This window comes from Mixophyes fleayi, chromosome 2 (genome assembly GCF_038048845.1).
Source record: "Mixophyes fleayi isolate aMixFle1 chromosome 2, aMixFle1.hap1, whole genome shotgun sequence".
Lineage (NCBI taxonomy): Eukaryota > Metazoa > Chordata > Amphibia > Anura > Limnodynastidae > Mixophyes > Mixophyes fleayi.
In genome coordinates this window covers 292,030,516-292,058,060 of record NC_134403.1, presented here as the reverse complement: position 1 = coordinate 292,058,060, position 27,545 = coordinate 292,030,516, and the positions used below count along the sequence as shown (strand labels likewise).

The 27,545-nt window shown below is 41.2% G+C and overlaps 5 non-coding genes across 5 annotated transcripts; all 5 read right to left on the bottom strand.

Annotated features, from left to right (window-relative positions):
* Positions 1 to 374: 374 nt before the first annotated feature.
* LOC142142255 (small nucleolar RNA U3) lies at positions 375 to 590 on the bottom strand. The gene has a single exon (XR_012689178.1). It is a non-coding gene; the product is annotated as a small nucleolar RNA U3 (small nucleolar RNA).
* Positions 591 to 1,299: 709 nt separating this feature from the next.
* On the bottom strand, positions 1,300 to 1,510 carry LOC142142253 (small nucleolar RNA U3). Its single transcript, XR_012689176.1, has one exon. It is a non-coding gene; the product is annotated as a small nucleolar RNA U3 (small nucleolar RNA).
* Positions 1,511 to 2,223: 713 nt separating this feature from the next.
* LOC142142266 (small nucleolar RNA U3) lies at positions 2,224 to 2,439 on the bottom strand. Its single transcript, XR_012689188.1, has one exon. It is a non-coding gene; the product is annotated as a small nucleolar RNA U3 (small nucleolar RNA).
* Positions 2,440 to 3,147: 708 nt separating this feature from the next.
* Positions 3,148 to 3,363, bottom strand: LOC142142245 (small nucleolar RNA U3). The gene has a single exon (XR_012689168.1). It is a non-coding gene; the product is annotated as a small nucleolar RNA U3 (small nucleolar RNA).
* Positions 3,364 to 4,071: 708 nt separating this feature from the next.
* LOC142142239 (small nucleolar RNA U3) lies at positions 4,072 to 4,287 on the bottom strand. Its single transcript, XR_012689163.1, has one exon. It is a non-coding gene; the product is annotated as a small nucleolar RNA U3 (small nucleolar RNA).
* Between the last annotated feature and the right edge of the window lie 23,258 nt (positions 4,288 to 27,545).

Genomic DNA, 27,545 nt, shown 5'->3' with positions numbered 1-27,545 from the left:
ATTTTTCAGCAATTTATTCAGAAATAATAAAGTTGTCTATACCCTTAAACTTGATTAATTCGGATTCCAGATGCGCAACGTTGAACTTCTAATAATCTGCAATACAAGAAAACACTCGGTAAAACCACATATTTTCATTTGTCTTTTAAACCCTCTTAAAAAGGACAGATTTAAAAAAGCTGAAACCAAAATACTCAATAACATTTTAAAATGTTTTATTGTATGTTATATACTAGAGAAACATTTCCAAATTCAGACATGTTAACAAATCAACCTACACATTGCGGAATTGTTTGAGTCTGCTTCAGATTTGACCAAAAACTCTATGGGAAAACATTAAAGACTTTTGCACCTAATTTTAAAAGAAGAAATCAACCACTCAGAATGAACTCTCTTCCACCATCTTTACTATGTAAAGGATTGGCACAGTCATCAAAATCAAACAACATCCATATGAAACAGAGCTGCCAACTGCCTTCATGCTGAGAAAAAAGCTCTAGAATTCATCATGGTGGTTGGTGAGTCTGAACACTTTCAAGCACATTTCTCCATTCATTGCCAATAGAAATGATCCCTGAAAGTATAATCTTAATGTCCTTTTGCAGATGTATTAGCTTTACTACATTAATTACTCTTTCAAGTAATGGTGACATTTTTTGACTAGATCCCAATCATGAAACTGGATCCAGAAAATGTCTTTTTTGTTTCAACAATTACATCTACTATAGAAATCTATTGTGTAGAAATGAAATATCAAACACATCTCTGGGTCCACTGAGGCATTTCAATACAGTATGTGACAAATGTTTGTACTTTGAACATATATTCATGTTAATGCCCCAAAGATTATTGCAAAATTATATGGGTGAGACTGAAAACTAGTAGTTACACTTTCATAACCACCTAAAACCTAAATATAATCTCACATTTTTCAGTAATTATTAAGAAATAATAAAGTTGTCTATACCCTTAAGCTTGATTAATTCGTATCCCAGATGCGCAATGTTGAACTTCTAATAATCTGCAATACAAGAAAACACTCGGTAAAACCACATATTTTCATTTGTCTTTTAAACCCTCTTAAAAAGGACAGTTTTAATAAAGTTGAAAAAAAAATACTCAAGAACTTTTTAAAATGTTTTATTGTATGTTATATACTAGAGAAGCTTTTCTAAATTCAGACATGTTAACAAATCAACCTACGCATTGCGGAATTGTTTGAGTCTGCTTCAGATTTGACCAAAAATTCTGTGAGACAACATTAATGACTTTTGCACCTAATTTTAAAAGAAGAAATCAACCACTCAGAATGAACTCTCTTCCACCATCTTTACTATGTAATGGATTGGCACAGTCATCAAAAGCAAACAACATCTGTATGACACAGAGTTGCCAACTGCCTTCATGCTGAGAAGAAAGTTCTAGAATTCATCATGGTGGTTGATGAGTCTGAACGCTGTCAAGCACATTTCTACACTCATTGCCAATAGAAATGATCCCTGAAAGTATAACCCTAATGTCCTTTTGCAGATGAATTACCTCTACTACATTAATTACTCTTTCAAATAATGGTGACATTTTTTGACCAGATCCCAATCATGAAACTGGATCCAGAAAATGTTTATTTTGTTTCAACAATTTCATTTACTATATAAATCTATTGTGTAGAAATGAAATTTCAAACACATCTCTGGGTTCACTGAGGCATTTCAATACAGTATGTGACAAATGTTTGTACTTTGAACATATATTCATGTAAATGCCCCAAAGATTATTGCAAAATTATATGGCTTAGACTGAAAACTAGTAGTTACACTTTCATAACCACCTAAAACCTAAGTATAATCTCACATTTTTAGTAATTATTAAGAAATAATAAAGTTGTCTATACCCTTAAGCTTGATTAATGCGGATCCCAGATGCGCAATGTGGAACTTCTAATAATCTGCAATACAAGAAAACACTTGGTAAAACCACATATTTTCATTTGTCTTTTAAACCCTCTTAAAAAGGACAAATTTAATAAAGCTGAAACCAAAATACTCAATAACTTTTTAAAATGTTTAATTGTATGTTATACAGTAGAGAAGCATTTCCAAATTCAGACATGTTAACAAATCAACCTACGCATTGCGGAATTGTTTGAGTCTGCTTCAGATTTGACCAAAAACTCGATGGGAAAACGTTAAAGACTTTTGCACCTAATTTTAAAAGAAGAAATCAACCACTCAGAATGAACTCTCTTCCACCATCTTTACTATGTAAAGGATTGGCACAGACATCAAAATCAAACAACATCTGTATGACACAGAGTTGCCAACTGCCTTCATGCTGAAAAGAAAGCTCTAGAATTCATCATGGTGGTTGGTGAGTCTGAACACTTTCAAGCACATTTCTCCATTAATTTCCAATAAAAATGATCCCTGAAAGTATAATCTTAATGTCCTTTTGCAGATGAATTACCTCTACTACATTAATTACTCTTTCAAGTAATGGTGACATTTTTTGACCAGATCCCAATCATGAAACTGGATCCAGAAAATGTCTATTTTGTTTCAACAATTTCATCTACTATACAAATCTATTGTGTAGAAATGAAATATCAAACACATCTCTGGGTCCACTGAGGCATTTCAATACAGTATGTGACAAATGTTTGTACTTTGAACATATATTCATGTAAATGCCCCAAAGATTATTGCAAAATTATATGGCTGAGACTGAAAACTAGTAGTTACACTTTCATAACCACCTAAAACCTAAGTATAATCTCACATTTTTAGTAATTATTAAGAAATAATAAAGTTGTCTATACCCTTAAGCTTGATTAATTCGGATCCCAGATGCGCAAAGTTGAACTTCTAAAAATCTGCAATACAGGTTAACACTCGGTAAAACCACATATTTTCATTTCTCTTTTAAACCCTCTTAAAAAGGACAGTTTTAATAAAGTTGAAAAAAAAATACTCAAGAACTTTTTAAAAGATTTAATTGTATGTTATATACTAGAGAAGCATTTCCAAATTCAGACATTTTAACAAATCAACCTACGCATTGCAGAATTGTTTGAGTCTGCTTCAGATTTGCCCAAAAACTCTGTGAGACAACATTAAGGACTTTTGCACCTAATTTTAAAAGAAGAAATCAACCACTCAGAATGAACTCTCTTCCACCATCTTTACTATGTAAAGGATTGGCACAGTCATCAAAAGCAAACAACATCTGTATGAAACAGAGTTGCCAACTGCCTTCATGCTGAGAAGAAAGTTCTAGAATTCATCATGGTGGTTGGTGAGTCTGACCGCTGTCAAGCACATTTCTCCACTCATTACCAATAGAAATGATCCCTGAAAGTATAACCTTAATGTCCTTTTGCAGATGAATTACCTCTACTACATTAATTACTCTTTCAAATAATGGTGACATTTTTTGACCAGATCCCAATCATGAAACTGGATCCAGAAAATGTTTATTTTGTTTCAACAATTTCATTTACTATATAAATCTATTGTGTAGAAATGAAATATCAAACACATCTCTGGGTCCACTGAGGCATTTCAATACAGTATGTGACAAATGTTTGTACTTTGAACATATATTCATGTAAATGCCCCAAAGATTATTGCAAAATGATATGGCTGAGACTGAAAACTAGTAGTTACACTTTCATAACCACCTAAAAAATAAGTATAATCTCACATTTTTAGTAATTATTAAGAAATAATAAAGTTGTCTATACCCTTAAGCTTGATTAATGCGGATCCCAGATGCGCAATTTTGAACTTCTAATAATCTGCAATACAAGAAAACACTTGGTAAAACCACATATTTTCATTTGTCTTTTAAACCCTCTTAAAAAGGACAGATTTAAAAAAGCTGAAACCAAAATACTCAATAACATTTTAAAATGTTTTATTGTATGTTATATACTAGAGAAACATTTCCAAATTCAGACATGTTAACAAATCAACCTACACATTGCGGAATTGTTTGAGTCTGCTTCAGATTTGACCAAAAACTCTGTGAGACAACATTAAGGACTTTTGCACCTAATTTTAAAAGAAGAAATCAACCACTCAGAATGAACTCTCTTCCACCATCTTTACTATGTAAAGGATTGGCACAGTCATCAAAAGCAAACAACATCTGTATGAAACAGAGTTGCCAACTGCCTTCATGCTGAGAAGAAAGCTCTAGAATTCATCATGGTGGTTGGTGAGTCTGAACACTTTCAAGCACATTTCTCCATTCATTGCCAATAGAAATGATCCCTGAAAGTATAATCTTAATTTCCATTTGCAGATAAATTACCTCTAATACATTAATTACTCTTTCAAGTAATGGTGACATTTTTTGACCAGATCCCAATCATGAAACTGGATCCAGAATATGTCTTTTTTGTTTCAACAATTACATCTACTATAGAAATCTATTGTGTAGAAATGAAATATCAAACACATCTCTGGGTCCACTGAGGCATTTCAATACAGTATGTGACAAATGTTTGTACTTTGAACATATATTCATGTTAATGCACCAAAGATTATTGCAAAATTATATGGGTGAGACTGAAAACTAGTAGTTACATTTTCATAACCACCTAAAACCTAACTATAATCTCACATTTTTCAGCAATTTATTAAGAAATACTAAAGTTGTCTATACCCTTAAGCTTGATTAATTTGGATCCAAGATGCGCAACGTTGAACTTCTAATAATCTGCAATACAAGAAAACACTCGGTAAAACCACATATTTTCATTTGTCTTTTAAACCCTCTTAAAAAGGACAGATTTAATAAAGCTGATACCAAAATATTTAAGAACTTTTTAAAATGTTTAATTGTATGTTATACACTAGAAATGTTCCCTGAAAGTATAATCTTAACGTCGTTTTGCAGATGAATTAGCTCTATTATTATTATTATAATTGTTATTATTATTTTTATTATCTTTGACTTATAAGGCGCCACATAGGGTCCGCAGCGCCGCAAATTACATACACAGAAAACAGAGAACCGAGACACAACATGATATAAAAATATATAAAAACACAGGTGACAGAGTAAAGCAAATCAGTTTTTTTCTGGGACAGATAGTGAAAGGGATGGTAGAAATCAGCGAGAAGAAGGCCGAATCTTAATAAAACAGGGAAAACAGGGCTAGCGAAGCAGGCCAAGAGGTACAGAGGGTGATGGAATAGTAGAAGGAGCACACAAGGAAAGAGGGCCCTGGAGAGCTTACATCCTAAAGGGAAGGGGGAGACAGAAATAGCGTGGTACTAACTGGAGGAGGGAACCAGGACAAGGAAGTTAGGAGGAAGACTGATAGACTTGAATAAGAAATGAGTCTTAGGGGGACGCGTGAAGCCTTTGAGAGTAGATGCTAACCTGATGCGTGGAAGATCGTTCCACAGCAGGGGAGCAGCCCGGGCAAAGTCCTGAAGATGAGAGTGAGATTAGGTGATCAGTGAAATAGTGAGGCGGCGTTCACAGGCAGAGCGGAGGGAGTAGGTAGGAGTGTAGATAGAGATGAGATTGGAGATGTAGGGAGGGGAAGAATGACTAAGAGCTTTAACGGTGAGGGGTTTAAATTTAATTCTGCAGGGTATGGGGAGCCAATTTAGTGACTGTTGGAGGGAGACTGCAGAGACAGAGTGGCGGGAGAGAAAAATGAGGCGGGCAGCAGCATTGAGGATAGAATTAAGAGGGTCAAGGCGAGAATCAGGTAGGCCAGAGAGAAGGAGGTTACAGTAGTCAAGGCGAGAGATAACAAGTAAGTGAACAAAGATTTTCGTAGCTTCCGTGGTGAGAAAGGGACGTATCTTAGATATATTCTGAAGGTAGAAGTAGCAGGATTTTGAGAGGGACAGAATGTGAGGCTTGAATGAGAGGGAGGAATCAAGGATGACCCCAAGGCATCGGACTTGGGGGACAGAAACGAGGGTTGTGTTATTAACAGAAATAGAGAGGGGGGGAGGTGGGAGAGTCCTGGATGGGGGGAAGACTATAAGCTCGGTCTTGGAAATATTGAGTTTAAGGAAGCATTGGGACATCCAAGATGAGATGGCCGGGGGGCGCGGTCTGGCAGCCATCTCGGACAGCCACCCTTTGCTGGAGCTCCGTGGAGCTCACCTCTATTTTGGGCTCCCTGCCATCTCCAGTCCTGCTAGCTTCCCCTTGGAGCGTCTCCTTCCCCACCGGCACCCTCCGCTACGGCCCTGATGTGTCCTGGGGTGTCTGGAAGGCATCTAATACGCTCGGCGCTGTTGAGGCCTGTTTAGATCCAGAAAGACGCGTCCTCGATTTGAGCAGTACCCGGGCGCCATCTTGCGGTTGGCGTGGTCTCTCTCCTCCGATTTCCTATCAAAAGTATTTGGCCCAGCATTAACCCCGGATCCTCTCTTCTTCGGGACTCTCTCCTGGGAACTGCTTGTGAATGGAGGCTGGACTCTGGGGCAGACGGTGAGCTGATTACAGCCCTTGAAGGATACCTCTTCTGCCTATGGTCATCTGCGGGGGGAAGCTGTGGATTTTCACCTGAGGGGTTGAGCTTTACTAAGAAATCACTGGCTTACCTGTGTTTATCGACATCTCTCTGATGTGAGTGCTTCTTGTGATCTTCCAGCTTGAATGCAGGACACACTTGTATCGATTTGATTGCTGTCTGAATTTCTGAACTGTGGCTCTGCTGCCACCTAGTGGCCGATTGTGATATTACACCTTTTAATCACTGCTATAGCTATACAATTCATATAATATCTGATATCATTCTCCTTACTGCTTTTCTTCCGGATTTCTATGGAGCTAAGCACAGTCCTGATGTAATGTGACCCGCAATATGGACTAAACCGTGACGTCCTGCATGGCCCGTGGGCCAAGGTCCTAACCTGGAGTGTCGTGATACTGTTTTCTCTTCTATCCTATACACAGAATCCTCCATAACGGTACATCTTGTCTAATCTATTTGTGGCACTCACCTTGAGTGAACCATGCTGAAAGGGGCCAGGAAGACGGGTGGCTCTGACCCCCCTCAGAGCCTCAAGAAATTTGCCTACACAGAAGCAAAGACTTCGAGTGCTTCATCTCCGTGCCACGAGACTCACTCTGACTCCCAAGACTCGGATTCCTCGCCGCTGACCCGTAAAGACCTACAATCTTTGTTTCGCAAGGTCAAGGAGATGAGGAGATCGGTGCAGGCAGTCCAAACTGAAGTCCAAAAAGCGATAGGCTCCCTCATGGCTGAATTGCATGCCATCGGGGATAGGACGGATCACCTAGAAACCAAAATGGATGAAGTCGTCAACTCCCATCGAGACACAGCAGCAGATGTTCACCGCCTCAAATAGGATATGGCTTGCATGCGGGAGGAGCAAGAAGATCAGGAAAACAGGGCTCAGCGCAATAATTTGCGCATCAGAGGCATCCCTGAGGAAATTGACAAATCCCTTCTTGGCCAATACCTGAAAAGACTCTTTGCGCATATAACTCCTGCTACACCAGAAGACCAACTTCTCCTGGATAGAGCACATAGAGCTCTACGCCCTAGGTCTCAGGATTCTTCTCAGCCTCGGGATGTCATCCTTAGATGTCATTATTACACTACTAAGGAGGCGATCCTGCAGGAATCTCGGAAATCTGACGCAATCTCCTTCGATAATGCCTCCCTGGAAATTTACCAGGACATTGCCCCGATCACCCTCCTCAAGAGGTGTGAGTTAAAACCAGTGACGGCGATTCTCAGAGATAACAACATCCGATACCGCTGGGGATTTCCGTTACTTATTCTCGTCTGGCACTATAACAAGCTCCACTCAGCTCGGACAACGGCGGACGCTGTCCGTCTTATTGAGACTTTGGGACTTCCTGCCCCGTCCTCCCTCGCTAACCCTCGGACACAAGGCTCAGATCCTGATTCCTTGGTCTCACCCTCCCCATCAAGAAAGCTTCCAACTACTGAGTGGACGACTGTGACAAGAACCGCCAAACCTCCGGCCTCTGTTCCACCGCCTTGATACGTTCTTATTGGGTTTTTCTTATTAGAAGTCATCTTGCTCTCTGCCCCTTCTCTCTACACAATGGACCGCTGGTTTTCGGCCCTTCTCATGTAGATCAGAAAGAGTGATGTACCACTAAAAATAGATTGTTGGTTTTATTTTGTTTCTCATTGATTCTGTGTTTTTGCTGTGTTAATTTTTGTTTTTCTGGGGTTTTTTTGTTTTTTATTTTTCTTTAACTGTTCTAGAATTTGGCCTTCTGCCCTATTTTTTGCTGCCTTATTGGATTGCGAGGCCAAAATAAGTTACTTCTTACCTTTCACGACATTCACCTTTCACATACCTCTCCCTCTAGCTGACCTGACCCTGGCGTGGGGGCAGTGTGGCCGTCCACCTCTTCCAGTTGGGATCACAGGACCTTTACCCGTATCCCTGACCGCGTCCCCGTAATGGGGTTATTACCCTTGCCCGGCCTTTACGTGTCATTAGCACATTCCCCTATTTTTCCTGGTCGGCATCGTGGCCCAGATGTGCTCCCACACACTGGTCCAGTCCACTTCCCTACCACCCTTTTTTCCTTGTCCCTCCCTTTCTTTTTTTCCTACCCTTAGGCACTTTTTGACTTTATTTGTACTTATTACTGCAATGCTAATGTCATGTATCTGGTTTGTTCTCTCCTAGCTCGTCTGACTCTCGCTGGAGGACCTGAGGCGGCCCATTCTTCTCCTGAGTGATGACTTTTAGGATTTTCTCCCTGAACGTCAAAGGTTTGAACAGCCCACAAAAACGCACAACACTCTACCTCACACTTAAACAACACAGGGCTGATGTAGTTTTTATTCAAGAAACACACTTTACTCGTTACTCCCACCCAGAATTGAAGTCCAGACTATATCCCTTTACTTTCCATGCTTGCTATCCTAGACAGAAAACACGGGGCGTAGCAACTCTTTTTGCTTCTCATGTAACGTTTAAGATGTGGACATCCCACTCTGACCCGGATGGCCGTTTTTTAATCCTAGTGGGAAAACGTAACAATTTGGTTCGGGGCATTAATTTATATAAAGTCAACACTCATTTTTTGCTTCCTTAGACTCCATGCTCTCTCAGGTCCGCCAGGGAGAAGTGATTATGGCCGGAGACTTTAATGCTGTGATAGATGACACTGTTGATAGATCTTCTATCGCGACTGCCCCCGCCGGCAGCTTTGAGTCTCGTAAATCTAAAGCCTTGGCATCCCTCCTCTCTCATCATCTTCTCTTTGACTCCTGGAGAATTAGAGAACCCTCGTCCCGAGACTATACGTTTTATTCTTCGGTTCATGGATCTTATTCGCGAATAGACATGATCCTCTTCAGCCGCGATCTACCCCTAAAACTTCGGGCAGCTTGCATCCATCCAATGGTCTGGTCTGACCACTCCCCCACATCTGCTGATCTCGCTGATATAGTTTCCCGTCCCCGCCCTGCTACGTGGCGTCTCAACGACACCATCCTGCATAACCCGCAACTCACCCTTGATTTGCAGAATCCTTTAGATGAATATTTTCTCCTAAATGGCCTTCCAGACATGCCCCCCATGACCCTCTGGGAAGCCCATAAGGCGGTGATACGGGGTCATTTGATCAGCATGGCTTCACGCCGTAGGAAATTAACAATTCATAAGCTCACCTCATTAGCTATCCAACTTCAGACTCTGGAACGACAACATAAACTCTCCCCAGATGAAGCTACTTTGAACAAACTTCTAAAAGTACGTTCTGATTTGAATCTCCTCCTCTCGGAATTCACAGCCGTGGCTCTGAAACGGCTGAAGCAAACGTTTTACGAGAAGGGGGACAAAGCAGACAGGGTCTTTACCACCAGTTTGAGGGTTCAAACTTCCCAAAATAATGTTATGACCCTGAAATCGGCCTCAGGCTCCCCCATACACAGCCCTGATCAAATAGGACGAGAGTTTCAGAAGTTTTACTCTGCCCTATATAATTCAGATAGCTCAAATCCTGGAAGTACTCCCCCAGCTGAAATCATAAAAGCTTTTCTAAAACAAGCAAACCTCCCCACTCTCTCCCGCGATTCGGCCCAACAATTAAATGAAGAAATCTCGTCAGAGGAAATACTAGATGTTATTAAAGCACAAAAGGCCTCCAAGGCCCCGGGCCCAGATGGCTTCACCGCAGCCTATTATAAAAAAAATTCCCAGACCCTGGTCCCCCACCTCCGCACCCTGTTCAATGCTGTCTTGCAATGAGCTCCATTCCCTAAATCAATGTTGGAAGCACGTATAGTAGTTAGGCACAAGGAGGGGAAGGACCCTAGTGACTGTGCGAGCTACCGTCCTATCTCCCTCCTTGATGTAGATGTTAAGATTTATGCAAAATTATTAGCCACTCGTCAGAATACAGTCCTTCCGGATCTGATCCATTATGACCAGGTGGGTTTTATCCCAGGTCGTCAAGCCAGAGATAATACCCGTCGAGCAATAGATATAATTCAAATAATTAATCACAGACATCTTCCAGCCCTGATGCGCTCTTTAGACGCTGAGAAGGCATTTCATCGGATTTCGTGGGGCTTCATGTTTCACGCTCTGAAGACGTATGGCTTCTCGGCTGAATTCCTGACGGGAGTTTCTGCTCTTAACAATTCTTCCTCCGCTAGGGTATTGGTTAACGGCTCGCTTTCTGATCCTCTCTCCCTTTCCAATGGGACGAGACAGGGATGCCCCCTATCTACTTTAATTTTTGCATTGGTTATAGAGCCCTTGGCAGCAATGATTAGGCAGTCATCTTTGATAACGGGTGTGGAGGTGGGATCCCGGGAATTCAAGGTCTCTCTTTTTGCGGATGATATACTGCTCTCTCTCACGAACCCTCGAGACTCTTTAACCACCCTATACAGGCTCATTGATGAATATGGTCTTCTCTCAGGCTATAAAATTAATTTTGCTAAATCTGAGGCCATGATCCTGCATGCTCCCCCTCCCCTCCATGCCACCCTACAGGCTAATTTTGCTTTGCGCTGGCAGGCGAACAAGATCAAGTATCTTGGGGTCTATATCACCTCTTCCTATGACCGATTATATAGAGAGAATTTTCCTCCTCTTCTCATTAAAATCAAAAAAGACCTAGAAGTATGGAGGAGCTATATTATATCGTGGCTGGGGAGGATCATTGCTGTTAAGATGAATCTGATCCAAAAACTCCTTTACCTCTTTCAGACTCCAGCGGTGAAGGTGCCGGATCCTGTGTTTCGGGACTTACATTCTTCTTTCCTCAAGATGTTAAACACTATTACTTGGCGGCCCATCTGACCCAGGTTGCAGTTACTTATGTCCCTTACCGGACTGTAGCATGGGTGGACTTGGAAACCCACTTTGTGGGAGTCCCTTCCTTGTCATCCCTATGGGGCTTCTCCAGACTGGACAGGCCAGTAGCTCAATAGCTCAAATTTTGTTTGTCCCTATGGGAGACTCAAGCACAAACTATCTTCCCTTATTTCCCTTATTTCCCCTCTAACTCCCCTCTGGAGCAACCCGCATTTTCCCCCAGGTGGCCAGCCACAGCAATTTAAACTCTGGAAACGTGCGGGGATACGTGTGGTCTCGGATCTGGTGGTTGACGGAACTTGGGCCTCTATCTCAGATCTTCAGCATAAGTTTGAATCTTTTCGCCCGCTTTCTTTGAGTACTTCCAGGTCCGACACTTCGCTATGTCCTTGCCCGCCTCTGACACTCTTAGGCCCCTCACTACCTTTGAGTACATGTGTTTGCATTCCCGACTCACCAAAGGGATGGTGTCGAGGATTTATAACTGGCTAATAGATATATCCTTTGACACTCCAGGACGCCATGAACATGAATGGGAAATAGATCTGGGGCAGCCTCCGGGTGAGTCTTGTTGGGAGGAGGTCAGAGAGGGGATTGCCAAGAGCTCAATATCCACACTTATTAAAGAAACTGCATACAAGCTGTACTATAGGTGGTACTACACCCCATATAAGTTGTCTAGAATGTTTCCCACTGCTACTCCGAGCTGTTGGCGGGAATGTGGCCAGAGAGGCACGATGCTACATATGTGGTGGACCTGTCCCCGTATAATCCCTTATTGGAACATGGTCCTTGCACTTATTAATTCCGTATCTAAACAACAGATCACTAAGGATCCCTGGTCTTCCTTCTCTCTCGCCCTATCCCTGATGAGACCGCCCCTTCCAACAAGCTGATATCCCACATACTAGCTGCTGCCAAATCCCTAATAGCTAAACACTGGAAAGATCCTAACCCTCCCTCTATGCAGTCCTTACGGAACTACATATGGCATATCGCAAGCATGGAGAGTATTACATGCTACCTTCACGATAAATCCTACAACTTTGACAAGGTTTGGGCCCCGTGGTATCTCCAGCAAAGCCGTAGCTGTTTACCCCCTTTGGCTCTCTCGTCCTCTAATGGTACAAGATGAGATGGCCGAGAGACAGGAGGGGACACGAGACAGAAGGGAAGGGGAGAGGTCAGGGGATGAAAGATAAATTTGGGTATCATCAGCATAGAGGTGGTACTGGAGGCCAAAGGAGCGGATGAGGACACCAAGGGAGGAGGTGTAGAGGGAGAAAAACAGGGGGCCAAGAACAGAGCCTTGAGGAAAGCCAACAGGTAGGGGAAGAGGCGGTGATGTAGAATCATGAGTAGAGACTGAGAAGGAGCGATTGGTAAGGTAAGAGGAAAACCAGGAGGGGACAGTGTTACATAGGCCTATAGATTTGAGAGTTTGCAAAAGGAGTGCGTGGTCAACGGTATCGAAGGCAACAGAGAGGTCAAGAAGGATAAGAAGGGAGTAGTGTCTATTGGATTTAGCGAGGAGAAGGTCATTAGTGACATCAGTGAGGGCAGTTTCAGTGAAGTGGAGGGGGCGAAAGCCAGATTGGAGCGGGTCAAGGAGTGAGTGAGAAGAGAGAAAGGAGGTGAGACGGTTGTAGACAACCCTTTCAAGGACTTTGGAGGCAAAAGGAAGAAGCGAAATAGGGCAGTAATTAGAAAGAGAAGCGGGATCAAGGGACGGTTTCTTGAGTATGGGGGAGACAAAAGAATGTTTAAAAGAGGAGGGGAAGATTCCAGAGGAGAGGGATAGGTTGAGGAGGTGTGGAAGGTGGGAGCAGGCTTCAAGTGAGAGGGACCGGAGGAGGTGGGAGGGGATTGGGTCTTGAGTGCAAGTGGAGGGGGAAGAGGAAGAGAGAAGGGTATGGACTTCATCTGCAGATACCAGAGTGAAGGAAGAGAAGGAGGGTGAGCTAGCAAGAGGGGAGGTGAGAAAGGAGATAGCAGCAGCAGAGGAGGGTGAGAAGGGGGACATATTGGGAATGGAGGGGGGAGAGGGTGGGGTAAGAAGGGACTGCTGGGAGATGTCATGACATATAGACTCAATCTTGGAGGTGAAGTGGGTAGCAAAGTCAACAGCAGAGAGTGTGGGGGGGAGTGGGAGAGGGGGAGGGGAGAGGAGGGAGTTGAAGGTAGCAAAAAGCTGATTGGGGTTGGAGAATTGGGAAGAAATGAGAGCTTTAAAGAAAGATTTTAATTACTCTTTCAAACAATGGTGACATTTTTTGACCAGATTCCAATCATGAAACTGGATCCAGCAAATGTCTATTTTGTTTCAACAATTTCATCTACTATACAAATCTATTGACTAGAAATGAAATCTCTGGGTCCACTGAGGCATTTCAATACAGTTTTTGACAAATGTTTGTACTTTTAACATATATTTATGTTATTGCCCCAAAGATCATTGCAAAATGATACACCTGAGAGTCACAACTAGTAGTTACACATTCCTAACCACCTAAAACCTAACTATAATCGCATAATTTTCAGTATTTTATTATGAAATAATAAACTTGACATATATTATTGTTATTGAACTAAAGATCATTGCAAAATTTTAAGTTTAATTAAAGTAATTGCACTGGGTGTGGTCTGGCAACCACCATGGCCAGACTGAGTTTTTGAATGGTCTGCTCATGGTTAACTTAAAACTGTCATCCAAGGAGCTCTTTCCTATAATTATAACTACTCACCACCTTGTGGATGCCGAGGATCTACATATTTTCTGGCTGTTGTTATTTCAAACAAATTCTGCTCAGGGGCAACATAGCGCCTCAGGATGACCTGTCCGCGGTTTTGGCGCAAAGTGAGCTTATCCGGCCCAATAGAGCTTTTCTCTGGAAGCACTACATTTCTACCTTTCAAAGCTTCTTCACCTGCTCGCTGTGGATTCCCCTTTTTATTGACTTGCCCAGAAGTATCCTGGAGAGGGAGAGAGCTAGGCCGTTGGTGTGTTTCAGAGATCCCCTGCCAATGGTGCTTTGTTTGGCACCAAACTTCCCATCCTTTCTCTCTTACCAGGAGAAGCTGCCTTGCCGATCTGTCAAGCTTGCAAGCGACAGTCACATCTGTCGGACACTTCTCCCACTGTAAGACTGCTGACATGAGTATGTATTGCAGCTGGTTGGCCCATGTAAAAGTGTACTCCCTGCGGGGCACGTGGTACCTCTGCCTGTTTGCAGCTCCATTGCCGGCTGTCCAGGGTCCGTGGAGGCTACACACAGCCAAGAGCAGCTACCCTAGATGGAGGCTTCTTTTAATTACATACAGCAGACCCACTAATACTTAAGGCTTGATGGAGCGGTGCACAACGACTGGGAGTGATGTTGCAGCCAATCCCCCAGGGAAAGACCTGGATTCTTCCCTGAGCTCATCACTATACAAGCACCGCAAGAACAGCTCAGCTTCTGAAGAGTTCCCAGCAGGGCAAGGTTGAATTCCCCTTATCCTGTAACCTGGGATTCCACAGCCCCTAGTACCCTTAGTACTTCCCAAGACTGTCACCAACGGCCGGTGATTATGCCTCCATAAGTTCAGCCTTTCCAACAGCCCTTATTCTCTGGCCAACACCCACACAGGGTCTGCTGGGGGGGGGGGGGGGAACCTGATATCAAGGAGTTCATCTGCTCCACAACCCACCTTTGCCCAGTGCATACATTTATTTAGTATCCATACAGATTTAATTTTGCTTGGTCTTCATGGACTGAAAACTGTTAGCTCTCTTCAGACCTATTGTAACGGGCACTAGGAGTCTTTGCCCAGGATATCACCAGATGATGATCTTACCAGAGTAGTGTGGGTTACACAGTGGTCCTCTGGTAGCAGGGTGACTGGCGGAACATATGACTCAGCAGATGGTGAGAGGATGCAAATAGAAAAGTCAATGACTAGCAGCAATCTGGTTAATGATTAGGTAGATATGAACACGAGGAACTTGATGGACGTGAAGAAGTGCAGGAAGGTAACAGGGAAGTCAGTGGTCTGCGTACAGCAAGTTGTACCACTGCTTATGGTGGGAGGACTTGTCCAGGTGCAGGTAGGTAGCGGGGAAGTCAGTGGTCTGCGTATAGCAAGTTGTACCACTGCTTATGGTGAGAGGACTTGTCCAGGTGCAGGTAGGTAGCGGGGAAGTCAGTGGTCTGCGTATAGCAAGTTGTACCACTGCTTAATAGGTGAGGAGGTGTACAAGTGTTGATGAGTGGAAACATAGAATGTAGACACTGAGAGCACAAGGAACTTGATCCCAAACAATATGCACAAGTCTATGTTGGTGTGGCAGGCGCTGCTTGACAGAGACGAATTCACTACTGGAATCCATGCTAATAGCAGAAGGTCAATTAGCATATGTATCTCACGACTGAACAAAGAGGTAAACTTCCCAGCAGATATGCAGAGTAATAACACAGTCTCAGGGAGATAGAGGATTCCGTGGGTAAGTGAAGAACAGTCCAAGTGGATATGCAGTAAACGAATACAGTCAATAGAAAGTAAGCATACCGCGGTTCAGTTGAGCAGGCTTTCCACGAGAGGATACAGGAACAGCTGATCGGCTGCACGCCAGCACGAGTAAAGAAACCACAGGTGACTGGTAGCGGTAATCAGGGTCTGGGTCAGCACACAGGCAGAGAACCTGACACGGGTAGAACAACGATGAGCAATGCAGGAATCACTGGAGATAGCGAACACGAGTAGAACACTGGAGGTAATAGCGGACTGGAAGCCGCAGATGATTAGAGCAGGAATCAGCAGGGAACTGAAGACATTGTAGAACACGGGAGACTTGTAGCGGTCTGGAAACCGGCAGGAATCAGCAGGGAACTGAAGACATAGTAGAACACAGGAGACTTGAAGCGGTCTGGAAACCGGCAATGAGTTGAGTAGGAATCAGCAGGGAGCTGAAGACACGGAGAAGTACACAGGAACACCTTCAGAGACTCACAGGGAATGAGACTCCAAGATCAGGCAACGAGGTAATGAACACAGGTGCTTTAAATAGGGAGCATTGCCTGATCAACCAATTAACTAAAAGCAAAGGTCAGAAGAGTTCTTAGGAACTGCGCATGCGCAGACCATCAGGATGGCGGGCGGCCACGGTTCAGGATAGGTGCTGGCAGGAATACTGGAGAGCCACGCACCAGTGAAGAGGCACTCACGGTCCGGTGAGTGACACCTATCTTGTGGCCAAAAGTCTTAGCTGCAGGCCAGACACTATAAAATTGTATTAAAAAAAACATGAATAAACCTCAAGAGCTCACTTTAAAATAGAGATGGGCGGGCTCGGTTTCCTTGAAACCAAACCCACCCGAACATCGGGGATCCGAGTATCGAGCCAAGTCAAGCTCTATTTGCACTACAAAGTGTTTGGGGTCTCATATCCCCCCTTCTAAGAAAGCTGTATTTTGTTAGTACTGAAATTCTAATATAGCACTGTATATTTCTGAATTTGCACTACACAGTTTTTGGGGTCTTAATAAAAAGGATTCACAGAAGTACACAGATGAGCAGCTGCTGCCACCAGTCCTGATGGTAGTCTTCCCTGTACGTCATCTGGTAAAGCCTATGTAAAAGTACATAGTCTTTTGAAGTCAGGGAAAAAAATCACACTAACTTAAGTCTCATTCACAGGGTAACAATCAAGATAAGTCTTGTGTAATAATGGATAATCCTACAATGTTTTTCACAAAATATTTAATAATTGCATGTTATTATTTTTTTTACAGGTTTTGCGATTCAAGGAGAAGATCCTTGGCAAAGAGGATACCACATAAGGAGCAAGATCTGTAGTTCAATCGCCAAAGCGGTTTCTGCAGTCAATGGCACCCTTAGAAGTGAGGAGACTTGTAAGAAGGGGTTCCGTGATTTCTGGACGAGCACCAAATCGAAGATTGCGAAGACATCCCAACTGTCCAATGGTAAGAAGAGACACAAGGTCAGCTTGAACCAATGGCAGGAGAAGTTGCGTGATCACCTGAACTCATCGTATGAAGATGTTTTTCCTGTGAAAACTCCAAAAGGGAAACTCAAGTCTCGTGGCAAACTTTTAGATGTTTTTATTTCAAGTGCTAAACATACTTACTTTCCCTCATTCCGTTATCTGAAGTAATGTGTTCACATATGTAATATTTATTCCTGAAACCACATTTGTAATAATTTGTAATTTGATAATATTTTCTGTTTCATACACATAATATATTTTTAATATTTTCTGATAGCACCCAAAAAAAATGTAATTATATTTTTACATTCACTTTTACAGTTCATCTAGGACATGCCTTACCCACACATATAATTCATATCCACCTGTTGAAGAAACTTAATACAGAAAATGTAACCTACTTTTGCCAATCTGCTAATGCTAATCTCAAGTTTGACCTTATTTTCCTTACTAAATCCTGCTTAGTGTGAATATTATTTCAAAAGCAGTTCATGTGAATTAATCTTATTTATTGTACTTCATTTAGGCATACTGTTCCCCACAGCACATTTGTCAACCTTCAACACAGTACTCACAATTGTTTTCGCAAAATTAATATTTGTTTTGCTTCAATTCATCACAGTCAAAAAAGAAAAGGCAAGGGTCTGCAGCAAAAGTGTGAGGAAGAAGTCCATTGGTACCGCAACAGGTAATTGTACCTTATTTATTATTTAAGTGTAAGCTGTTAATTAAATACCCTCCAAACTAAATAAAAGTTATCATTTGAGATACGCCAGCTTCAAGAATCATTGAGGAGTCTGTCCATGACTCAGAAGAAAACAGGGAAGTCATTGGACATCAAATATCATCTGGTTCCTCAGTTTCATCTGTGCGAGATATTAAAATTAGTACGTGCTACCATGAAACCTGTAATGTTATCATATGTCCTGCCACAAATTTCAAAATCATAATGGACAATTTTTAGTCTCTGTCATCAGCTAAGAGAAGAAGACTGTTTGTCGAGGAAGTACCGGAGCATGGAAATACTGAAGACACTGTGATCGACTTGGAGGATGTGTCCACTGAAATCCATCCAACAGAAGATGTCTGTACAGTGGAAACAGATGCCCACACAGCAACAATAGAGGAAGAGGATGCCACTCAACCTGAATTGATTAAGCCACAGTTCAGGTTCCGGACACAATGCAACCTGAAGAGGTAGATCCCGCCACAATTGAGGTCACAGACACTGCTGAAGAAAGAGCAGAGTGTCACGGATAAATGTTTAAATACAGCTAAGGAGCCATGGATAGGTGAAAAAACAAACAATGTTTATTGCTGGAGAGTATGAACAGTTGATGACATAATAGCTTGCAGAATTTACCAGATATACAGCAGATGCAGGTAAATGGGAAGTGAGGAAATATTCCAGGCAGCATGCACAAGGAAATGCACAGATAAGTCCCAGGTTCACATAAGGAACAGGTCAGCAGATTGTATGTTGAGATTGATCTCCAGCAACATAAATCCAGGAGCACAAACAGGAGGAAGTGACCACAGAGAATAACCTCAGGATGAGACAACAGGATGGGACAACAGGATGGGACAACGAGATGGGACAACAATAACCAGCAAAGACTGCTGGGAGAGACAGATTTAAGAAGGGACACACCCAGGTGCAAGGAATTATTACAGGGCAGGTTAACCCCTGATACAAACAAGTAAAGCACAATAGCAGCACCTCTGGTGAATAGAGGTACTGCTGCAACACATAAAAGAAACAAATAATAAAGTCCAAGAGTCCAGGAGGCAGGTCGTTACACAAAGCAGGTAAACACACCTCCATCAGAACCTGAAGTTACAAACAACTCATCTGAATCAACACAAAGTGAGGAAGATGGTCGTGCCTATGAAAGTTCCCAGGAACAAGCCACTCATTCCTCTGTGCTTCGCATGGTTCTGGACAATCAGAGACAAATTTTGGCCAATCAGAATCTCTTTGCCCAAACATTTTTGAGCCAGGGACTGCATCAAATGGAACATTCTACAGCACTCAGGAATATCGAAATATCACAGCATCAAAAGTAGGCAACTTTGAATGAAATGTGGATCACAGAGCAACAGGCTGCAGCAGCAAGCATTGCATTTTCCACAAGTCTGCAACTCATCGTAAATGACATGATGCAAAGGAATGTCCAAGAGAGTGATGGGACGTATTCCTAACAAGCCCAGGTATCAACCTCGGAAGCAGCAACACAAACAGATGAAGCAGAAAGTGACCATTAGACAACTTCCACAGAAGAACCGCCTCATCATTGAAGACAGAACAACCTACAGCCCTGTGGCACAACACCACATCAGGTAATTACACTTTGAACCAGACATATATCTCTTCTTCTCTCCATGGGCTAGATTTACTAAGCTGCGGGTTTGAAAAAGTGGGGATGTTGCCTATAGCAACCAATCAGATTCTAGCTATCATTTTGTAGAAGGTACTAAATAAATGAAAGCTAGAATCTGATTGGTTGCTTTAGGCAACATCCCCACTTTTTCAAACCCGCAGCTTAGTAAATCTAGCTCCGTGTCTTTTTTCTTTCCTTACTTTGACTGTCTCACTCCAATCTGGCCACTTTTACCTGTTGAAAATATGCTGTCTCTCACAGGTCTTTTCTGCCACTTTCAAGGTATAATGTTGCAACTGTGCCAGCCACCAACCATGCCTCCTCATTGACAAAAGATGAACCGCCTCATCATTGAAGACAGCACAACCTACAGCCCTGTAGCACAACACCACATCAGGTAATTACACTTTGAACCAGACATATATCTCTCCTTCTCTCCATGTCTTTCTTTCTTTTCTTACTTTGACTATCTAACCCCAATCTGGTCTCTTTTTCCTGCTGAAAACATGCTATCTTTCACAACCTTCTTGTCCTGTCTCTGGGCCTGAGTCATTAAGGAGAGCAAAGCATAAAAAATGAGTAACATTTGTTTAATTAAATTATAGTATGTGTATTGCTAATCTTTTTCTGTTTTGTTTTTATTACCTATTGACAGACATTGGAACTTCAATTAAAGGCTGTCTACTAAAGTGTATTGGAAACTAACCTCTTCAACTCACAAGATACAGACAGAAGACAAGTTAATTAACCTGAATGTAAGTATCCCAAAAAAATGTTAGTTCTAGTTGTTGCTTTTAAAATGAAATGGATGTTGATGTAATCTATAAATCTTCATACTTTAAACTTAATTGTCTTAAATATTTATCCATCATGTGTTACAAGCCAGGGCGGCTGCGGGGACCACCGCGACTCGCATTCTCATGACCCCGGCGTCCCAGCCATCTCCTTGACAACTGAGATGTCACTTCCGGTTTCCAGGCCGACCGTTGCCAGGGCAATGGCCGTACGCCGATATGTTAGATCGGCGCATCCCAGCAACACAGGGCAGCCGGGCGCGCACGCTTTTATTACTATCAAGCCTGTGGGTTAAGCAGGCATAATTACATTCATTTAGCAGCGCCTGGGGGGCTGATGATGTCAGACTTGCCCCTGTATCTGATTGGCTGCATTTAGTATTTAAGGCAGGGAGGGCTTAGCCTCCCTGCCAGTTATAGCGTTTATTTCCCTGTGGACTGCTGACCTGCTGTGTCCTGAGTTTTTGATCTCCTATTTTGACCTTGGTTTGTTTTGGACCTGCTTGATCTCTGATTGCCCTGATCTCTGCTTGTTATTTGGATATTCCTGCTTGCTGCCAGCCCTGACCCATTGGCCTGTCTTTGACAACTCTGCTTGCTTCAGACCCCTGACCTCGGCTTACATCTGACCATCTGTTACCATCTGTATTGCCTCCTCCGGCCGCGCCGCTGCGGTTTTTGTTAATAAACTTACACTACAATAGAATTAAGACCTGGGGACATCTGAGTACCTGTGAGCACATCAAGCTCTAGGGGAAAGGCGGCTGCTATAGGCGAAGACCTTTACTGCTAGTTCTGTAAGTTTAATACGAGAACGGCAGCCTAACATTATAACCGGCCTAAAAATTACAAGGAGGAAATCGCTTAGATGGATGAGAGCGGGACCGGTCCAACTCCAGCCCAAGATCTGGCTGGTCAAATTCAGATCAAATCCCAGATGATTCAGGAATTATCGCATCTGCTATCTGCACAGGAAAAAGCTTCCAGGACTTCACAAGTCACTCTGCCACCTGCCGTAGAACCTAAATGAAATTTGCCAGACCAGTTTTCTGGGGACAGAGCTTTGTTCTGGAATTTCAAGGAGAGCTGTAAGCTTTACTTCCGCCTGAGACCTCGGTCTTCCGGCTCTGAACAGCAAAGGTTTGGTATCAATGTAAAAGAGTTTCCTCCGTTGACTATGGGGTTTTAATCTCCTTAATAATCTGACAAATGTATGAATGACCATTTAATACCGTTATATAAATGATTATTACCGTGAACCAACTCCTCGCAAAGGTACTTCTAAATTAACCTAAGAAATAAAATTCTTATATTCCCTTAAATCCACAGGACCAATATTCATATAATAGCTTATGCTCATATCTTCAAGAAAGACTACGCACAAAATATGGTTTAATTTAAAACGTGTTGTATTATTAACATTCTAATTGTGAAACGTATGTATATATTATGAAACTGTAAACAGTGTAACATTATTTTACACAAAGTATAGATTTTTGTGCCATATATCACATTTATTGCCTGTTAAATAAAAATACAAGTCATTGTGTGTGCGTTTTGACTAAATATTGTCTAAAGGTGTGTGTTTGTGTGTGTGTGTGTGTGTGTGTGTGTGTGTGTGTGTTAAGACGTGGGAGGGGGGGAGCACACAGCCACACTCCATTCATCTCACATATCTCATTCAAAGTCCAACAACCATTAAAACACATGGTATCTCAGCAACATTATCTCAGAGATTCAGCGTTACAAACTACCCTTTAAACCAACAGTCTAACAAAACGTTATATTTAACAATCTGACCATTTCCTGAACAATCCAATAACCCTCCATGCATCCAAACCCCAACCTCCTCAGAGACTCAGAGCCACAAACCACCAATGCTTCCAAGACCAAAACTTAACCAACACAGAACCATGTATAACACAAAAGCCTTCATTTAAACCAACAATCTATCCCAAACACAATAGGAATTCCAAGAATTGTACAGCACTACAGGAGTCAAACAGAGTGTCAGCCATCTTAATACATGTGCTCGCAATGGCCTAATTTACTGCCAATGCAGTCTTTCATAGCAACAGGGCCCAGCTCTTCAAAAGGGCCCATTTCTTATTAGACTACACAATCACATACAAATCAGACTAACACCATACCTTTATATATGTTATATCTACACAGCATTGCAACATTACTACAAGGCATGTAGTTAACATTATCCATACCAAACCGAGGTCTAACTTTTAAAACCAACACAATCTTGAAATAACTCTTGCACTAAACTCAGCCTATTCCGATCACATTTACCAACTGAACCTTCAAATAAACTTCCATATTGCTAACGCCAAATGATCATTCATTTACTCTACCATATATGCGTCCAGATTCGACCATCTTCCATTCAACAACACATTACAACATTTATAACATTTATGTATCCAGACTCACTCACCTTTCATTCATTCCATTCAAAAACTCCATCATTCCTACTAGTCAGGGCCTGTGTAAGCCATGAGGTAACTCACTTCCCTGCATGTCCACCTAGGAGCAATGGCAGCATGTCTCATCCGTCTGGGGACAAAGCATGAAGAGAGCCTTCTTTCTTGTGTAAATGTGTAAACCCCTCTTTTGGGCGGAGACTACCTTCCACAGGAGCCAGGCTACAGTCTTTCATATGCTAATTACTGACCAAATGAAGACTGGTTTTACAAGTATTTACAAGCCATGTTTTCCCAGTGGGGGAAGGAAGCTTTTGTGCAAAACTAGTGTGCTCATTCAATTGTGGCTAAATCTGGTATATGTTATGTTCATATATAAAATAATAGATTATTTATATACACTTGATCATCTGTGATGGTGGATTCCAGCGGGGATGAATTAGTATTGTTTGAGGATGATGAACACACTGATGAGGGTGAATAATGATGACAGTGTAGATTGCAGGTGCTGAGATCTAGCTGAGAGAAGGGAGCTAGCTGATGCTGGTATGCTAGGTATTTTTTTGTACAGTAAACTTTCACCTTTATTAGAGAGGAGCTTTTTTTCTTTAAAACGGTACAAGCTTTTTATTTACATTTTTCATTCCTTGACTTAAAACCACTATGCACTTGAACATAGGCTTTAGCACATGAGGTAGAGGGATTGGTATCATCATGACTGAAACAGGAGAGTGACAAGAACAATGTGACTGAAAACAGTAGAATATCACTGGAGATTTTAAAAGCACACTGAGAGCCCTTTTATTACAATTTCTGTTTCAGTGCTGAACCCTGCCACCTCTCCTGTTTCTGGGTGTGCTATGGCACAGTACAATGTGACTACAGATTTTGAAGAACACTGCCAGCCCTATTATTTGTATTTCAGCAATGACAATTAGCAATGGAGCAATAGACCTCTCCTGTTTGTGTGTGAGCTATATAACACAGTACAATGTGACTGCAGATTTTGAAGAACACTGCCAGCCCTATTATTTCTATTTCAGCAATGACAATTAGCAATGGAACAATGGACCTCTCCTGTTTGTGTGTTACCAATATAACACAATACAATGTGACTGCAGATTTTGAACAACAGTGCCAGCCCTATTATTTCTATTTCAGCAATGGCGCAATAGACCTATCCTGTTTGTGTGTGAGCTATATAACACAGTACAATGGGACTGCAGATTTTGAACAACACTGCCAGCCCTATTATTTCTATTTCAGCAATGACAATTAGCAATGGACCTTTCCTCCTGTTTGTGTGTGAGCTATTGCTCAGTAGAATGTAACTGGAGACTTTTAAGAAAACTGCCACCCCCTCCTCTTTCTGTTTTAGATATCACGCTGCCCAACTGCACTAGAGACTGCCAAGAACCGTGCTACCCCTTCTGAGTTTCTCTGTGAAATAGAAATTGTGTGCCTGAGTTGGTCTTCAAACAGGTCTTGATGTCAAGCTTCCCTCCTGCAAATTTCCAGTAAGTGTGCCTTTTGAGCTATGTCAGAATACTGTGCTACCACATAGTCAAAACAACTGTTTTAAGAATGTTTGACATTAACTGTGACCTTTTCTACATAGGAAAAAATGGACATGTTGTACACGAAGAAGAGGGGGGTGCTGAATAAGAATTACCATAGGCCTAGGAGCATTTTAACAATCGAAAGGATCTATAAAATATTGTGGATATAAAATATTTAATGACCAATTTACTTTTTATACTAAATTGTGTGTTTTGATTTTGTAGGATATAGGGAAGAAAGTACGCGGCAAAGAAGCAAGTCTCTTTTAAATTTAATTAAGCGATTATTGAATACACATAGAGAAGAATATGAACATTAAATTAGTATGGAACACAACCAGGGTGAGTATATGTATTAGATTTGCGATTGAAAATGTAATATTATTTTTGGATAAAGTAATACTGTATGTAATTATTAACACATTACCACCACTATCAGGACAGATATTAGAGTGGATGAAGATTAGGAGTTTTTCTTATAGGATCCAATGTACTATAATAAAGAATAACATAGTTATTAAATCTTTATTCCATATAGACAACTAATACGAGGACAACACAGGGTCCATCACCACTATCCATGAATATTACTGGAATATCAAGGAGTGATTGCATAGGGCCTTCCATTTTGATAATGATATGACATATATTTTTGTAGTTGTGATTAACAATTAGAGATGTTAAAGTAATTGAAGTGCTTTAAACATTCAATTTACTTTTATAGTGTGTCTAGGAATATTGTTAATATTTTCTATACAGTTTCATTTACTAATAATGTCCTTTTTGCTTTTCAAAAATACAATGAAAATGAAAGATTGAGAAGAACAAATGTATCTGCCCAATCAATGGATTTGATGTTGACATGCATGAATTGTACATTGGCAGCATTAAAGCAATCGTTTTTAATCATAACATTATTTATTAGCAATAAAGTAATACATATAAAAAGGAATGTATCTGTGCAATTCTTACATAATACAATGAACTATGCTTTAAATTAAACTTGGTTGTGTGTAAAACAGTGACAAACTTTAAATATAAGAAAGAATTATAATAACATGTATATAACAGTATTGCGCAATAAGGTTATAGAGTTTTTGTTTTTTTTAAAGAATGGTTGAGAATATATTAATAAAAAATATATATATTTAATGTTTAATACATATACATAACAAGGTATAAATTAATTTGCCCTAATTTACATTGGAATCAATCTAAACATTGACAATTATACATCATAAACTGCTGCAGTTAATATAAAATATTTGTTATTAATATCAGTTCCTCCAAGACAAAAGATTAAGTTCTTTAAATGCCATTTATGAACGCAGCAAAACAGCAGAGGTATTATTGCTATTAAAGAGATAGTAACTGCTTTGTGAGTATGACAGACAAGGGTAGTATCAAAAACGAGTAGAGAATAAATGAAAACATACAGTGATAACAGATAGGTAATGGTCTCAACTCATTTGAATATCAATGATAAACCAAAATACATTACAACAGTTAAGAAGAGTGTAATGTTTGATAAAGCAAGTATAGAATGTAGTAATCTGGTACATATGGAATTATGTAACTATTACTCATATCTATTTTCTTATTGCCATTTTTATTCCCCTATTTTTAAGGTAAGTACATTGGATTTTTAATTTTATTAATAGATTATCAATTTGGGTATGTGTACAAATGTAATGTGTAGGGTTTATATCTCAGTAGTCATTTTTTGTGTCAGCATTTATGTAGTGTCAGTAATATTGTTTGTAGGAATTTATTTAGTAGTACTTTTAGCTTTGTAGTTAATAGTTCTGAGTCAGTTTTTTTTGGTAGGCATTTCTGTAGTGTCGGTAATATTGATTGTTGGATTTTTTTTCTAGTGATTTTAATATTTGTAGGTAATATCTCTCAGAAGCCATTTCATGTGTAGACATTCAGTACTGACGTTGACCTTGATTGTAGTCATTTATTGTGTCGCTATTTCAGTTTTGGAGGGATTTTATGCATGTCAGAATATTATGTGAAGGCATACCAGCATCTGTTTTATATCACACCTACTATGTAGCTGTCACGATACTGTACTTGTAGGCATATTTGTGTTGTTTCTTTGGTTCTTGTTACTTACAGTGTCAGGAATTTGTACCAAATCCTTCATATGACCCTGACCAAACCACTGAGGAGTTCTGGAGATTCAACAGTAAACTTTAAAACATCTCACCTAAGGTTAGCTCACCACCGATGTCAGTGAAATCAATCCGGGACTTCTTATCCCAATGTCACATGCATACACTTCTAGATTACGCACTTGATATGCTGGGAGCATATTCTACTCCATAGAAAATTTCTAATGTTATCAAAAATCTAAAACCAAATAAAGCCCCTGGCCCGGATGGCTTCACTGCCATGTACTATAAAACATTTAATGCCCTGCTTTCGCCTTATCTTACCAACATGTTCAACACTGTACTAAATAAGGAGGGCACGGATCCCTCAGACTGTGTCAACTGTAGTTCCATTTCATTTCTGAACACAAACGTTAAAATATAAACAAAAACTCTTGCGGAGCGCCTTAACACAGTATTTTTATACTTGATCCATAAAAATCAAGTTGGCTTTATACCAGGTAGACAAGCATGCAACAATACTAGACGTCTCAGATCTTATACGCTGTATTAACACCTACAAGACCCCAGCCATTGTGCTGTCTCTGGATGCAGAGAAGGCCTTTGAAAACATTAGTTTGCCATTTATGATCGAAACCCTCAGACAGTTTGGCAGCGAGCCGTAAAGGCAGAGCGAGTCACAGCTCGTAAAACATTCACCTATTTTAGGGTTGCATCATCTACCCTGCTCCAGATCACTATTCTTGTTTTCTAGGGAGCTCACTTTCAGTTTCTTCTCTGATATTACCTTTTGGCCTGTCATAAGCTCTGCGGGTCTTCACCAAGGTCATGGCCTCTACAGCAGCACTTCTGCATCATCGGGTGTCTAAATCGTCTTGTATCTGGAAGAGATCCTGGTAAATGACAGAGTTTACGATTCATCATCTCCAGCTTACTACCCAACTCATTCAGCTGA